This window comes from Triticum dicoccoides, chromosome 5B, assembly GCF_002162155.2.
Source record: "Triticum dicoccoides isolate Atlit2015 ecotype Zavitan chromosome 5B, WEW_v2.0, whole genome shotgun sequence".
NCBI classification, from domain to species: Eukaryota; Viridiplantae; Streptophyta; class Magnoliopsida; order Poales; family Poaceae; genus Triticum; species Triticum dicoccoides.
In genome coordinates this window covers 641,384,462-641,388,580 of record NC_041389.1, presented here as the reverse complement: position 1 = coordinate 641,388,580, position 4,119 = coordinate 641,384,462, and the positions used below count along the sequence as shown (strand labels likewise).

Below are 4,119 nucleotides of genomic sequence, written 5' to 3'. Positions count from 1 at the left end.
ATATTACATAGACCCAAATATACAGCACACCATCCAATAAAAAATCATTATAATACACACCATCTAACTTAAAAGTCTGGCATATGAAAATTTAGACCTCCGATAGAAAGCGCTGAATTTCAGCAGGAAATATCAAATACATGCTTCCCTGTCCGATGTATAAATATGTGTAATTCTCAATTGATGCACTTTTGAAATCTTCTAACTCACATAACACCATAATTACAGTGATTGTGCAACATATTTTTTAGAAAGCATGCATAAGCCTTTGAGTATAAACACAACTTTTGGTAGGGAGTCAATAACACCCCTAGGTAGCCAAGCCTTTGAGTATAAACAAAAATGATTTCTCAAGCTTTCTTTTGCTTCATGGAGCTGTAATTATTGCTAACAGAAACAAAATAGAAATCACATGATAAAAAAGAAACAACACAATAGGAGAAAATGAGGCATACTACGTGGCCATGTCGCTGACCTGGCCATCACAACCTCCGAGACCAAGGGGCGAGGAGGTGGCGACATCAGCTCCAATGAACCTATGACACCAAAATGATTATGTTTGCCGTCCTCGATCGTCGGCATCATCGACTCAGTGGTCGGTCCCCTTGTATCTTCTTCCCCATGGATCGGGATTGATTCGACATAGGATCAGAACAACAAACAAAATCGAAAGTCACAAAGAATTATAGCCTAGTAATCGACAACAAAAGAGTGTGAACGAGACTTTCAAACAGAAGGTACAAGTGAAGGAGTCATTTTGTGCTCAGTATATATGATGTAGTAATACATAATAACTTGTAGTGAGAAATTTTTTACACACATTCGCAAAGGCAGAAGAAATTTGATCCACACATACATACTAATCGAGCAATCATTTAAGGACAGAAGGAAAGCATATAAAAAATGTAAGGAGCGAACAAAAGCATCACGTGATATTACTGCTCCAGCATAATCAGAATATCAATAGAGCCTTCCTTCTAGTAATGCTCAGTCAGCCAAATTAAGAAATATCGGTAACACATGCATATCTATTAATGATATTAGTGAACAATGCAAAAAGCAAATGATTCCATTTGTCGCAATTAGTACACACGACAACTACTTCATAAGTTCATATGACCAATCAGTTAGACCACATGGTTAAATTCATTCATAGATGAACAATAGATGAACAACTAACAAAAGTCGAGAAGGATCTTTACAAAAACAATGATTGGTCAGGAATTTGGAAGGAGGGAGGGGTCTATTATTAACGCTAGTGAAGGCGCATGTCATGCCAACTCTACAAAGTTAATTCCATTTACAAAAATCACATCGGAAAAGTATTTTGCATTCATGTTCTAGTCTTAATATCCCTTAGGTAATCTTGTTTTCAGCTGAACGACGATCATGTCAAGCTAAACGAAGAGGACGCCGACAGGGCCACATTGTTCCCTGCCCACCACCGCCCACTTCCACACGCCACCATCCATGTTCACCGCCTGGATGCCGGCCCCAGCTCTCAAGCCCCTAGAACCGGTGCGCCCACGGGTCGCCGCGTTGGGTATGTACCCGCCGCCACCGCGTTGGACCTTCTCGTCCTACAATGCAATAGCCATTGCCTTAGTTGTTTACATCAGACATCTAAAATGAAACAAAAGTCAAATGCTACTAATTAGACGTAATACATCAAAATGTCAAACAGAGTCAACACTTTAATTATGCTTCATAGGATAAGAATAAAATATACATAGTTAAACCAAATACTTAACAAAGTGTCAACAACATTTCACAGATTTTTTCAGAATTTTTGAAGCACTAACCTGGCTTGGCTCAATGCCAATGTGGTTCAGCATATCAATGCATAGATATAGGAATCATCCTTGTACTCTGCACAAACAAGGGAAAAACATGAGCTTTCATGTTTCCGTGTATTATAGTTGAGCAGAAGCGATACATGGACAGTAATATGAATGTACAACAGTGGGAAAGTTGAGGTTCCCTGGGCTGAATGTCGATGAAAGGTGCCTCCCATTTGCCCTTGTAGTCCAGGTTCCTAATTATCTGACTACACAAATATCCCATGTCAGAAGTTGCAATGCCAATGCACACTGATGTTTGTTTACAATTTGACTATCTAATCTTACTCTAGCAGAAGTACCTTTTGCATCCATGGTCTCTTGCACCGGGGTACGTACCAAACTCCTAACTTCTTACAACTGATGATATTGTTAGGCGATGGAATTTGGAGTAACTTCTTGCTGACAACTAATGATATTGTTGGGCATTGAATTAATTGAACCACCCAAACTACTTTCAATCCTTTCTCGAAAGACAAATCAAGGAGACCACGAGATAGAAAAAGAGAGAAACTTACCATTAAGATAGAGGACAAGTCAGGCAGTCTTGCACATGGTGTTGGTAGGCAGCACCGCCGTTGTCGGGACAGTTCGCGCCCCAAATCCATATCCTCCATTTTTGCAAGATTCTGTACACCACATCTTTCTTACTAAAGTGGGAGAAACCATAAATCGACTATCAATCATCATTAAGTGTAGAATATGGTCATTAAAATCATTGCACATCGCTTGCTTGATTCTCCTCTATTAAATTAGCATTCATCACGGTGCCTTCTAAAGACAAGGCATGACAGAAACACAAAGCACAGCCCAAGCACATTGGTTTATGTACCATACTCATTGTAAATAATTAGAAGCTTCTGTAAGATGTGACATTGTTTACATGTTTGGAGTGAATTGCATCCTCGTACAAAGGATAGAAGAACTGAATGCTTATGTACTTATAAAATACAAAAGTGAAAAGGGTATTAAATCATGTTGGGTTAAAAACCTTACGTTCCCATGGTTCTTTCTCAGATCAAAGAACTCAAAATATCAGCAGTGGATATTGGAGGCAGGAGAAGAAACGACGTGACCTTCACCCACATCCTTAATGGCCAGCCTCATCTCCATGCCCAGGACGATCTGAAGCCTCCCTCAATAATTCGACACCTGCACGATGACCGACCGTTAGATCACAACACTCGGCTTGGGCAACGAATTCGAGGGATTTCTAGACCAAGCATTGTGAGTACCTAGGGGTCACCTTGGTTTTTGTACACGACAAAGAGGAGTGCGGGAGGCGAGCCCCAACCCATCGAGACCACGATGCCTTGAGAGAAAGCTAGGGGAAGCGATGGTGAAGCACGACATCATGGCGCACGTGCCCTACGTCTCAACGCTACAGTCGAGCGTCGCCATGTAGCCGCACAACAGCTTGCACTCCATGAGTTACATACTATTTTCGCTCACACGACGAACGCCATCCGCCCGTCAGTGAGACCCATCCTCTCAACCCTGCTGCTCCATGATCACGACACGCCGTGTTAGTTAATGCAGAAACATAGGAGGCGGGCATCGTAAGGTAAAAAGTCCGGTTTGGACGGGATGAAAGACAAACCAAAATAAAGCAAAATTGGACAGGGAAGGGGGTGGATGAGGAGGCGAACATACAACGAGGTCGGGGTGGCTGTGGCCGAAGCATGAGGCTCGGCCTCCTCGCCGACGACCAGATCCGCCGTCAGAGATGATGAGGTCATCAGCCCCGTGACCTGGATCCCGCCAACAGGGTGATGCAGAGGAGAGGTGCGGCGGCGTCCTACGGGTGAGGACGGCGGGGAAGGTGAGGGAGCAGCTGAGCGCGGTGGTGCGGCTGCGTCCCTCGGGAAGACGAACGACGAGCGGCCCGAGGCGGGAGGCGGCGAGGGGGAGAGAAGAGTCGTGCGGTGCGGGGTGAAAGCCCGACTCGCTCGGTTTGTAGCAGGGTACTGCTATAATCGAAACATTTCCTTTGATGTAATTTGACTACGTATGGAAAGATTAATCAGTGATTGACCGACTTATGGTAAGTTAATTAATTTAGATTTGATTTTTAAATATTGATTAGAGATTAACCGTGATTGATTCTCTCCCATAAAGACATTACTAAATAATTTGTGTCCATATGGAAAGTTCTGATCCGTTTGGCTTTCGGTACATGGGATGGTGGAAGGAAAGACGAAAATAAACCAGACGAATAATAACCGTGGACGCAATCCTACCAACTGCTCCATTAGGAGTAGAGATAAAACATGCCTTACCG

General features: G+C 43.0%; 1 long non-coding RNA gene across 1 annotated transcript; it reads right to left on the bottom strand.

Moving 5' to 3' along the window:
• Nucleotides 1-1,947: 1,947 nt before the first annotated feature.
• On the bottom strand, nucleotides 1,948-2,619 carry LOC119306479. Its single transcript, XR_005148961.1, has 3 exons — nucleotides 2,357-2,619; nucleotides 2,141-2,247; nucleotides 1,948-2,047 (listed from the first exon to the last, which is right to left on the bottom strand). It is a non-coding gene; the product is annotated as an uncharacterized LOC119306479 (long non-coding RNA).
• Between the last annotated feature and the right edge of the window lie 1,500 nt (nucleotides 2,620-4,119).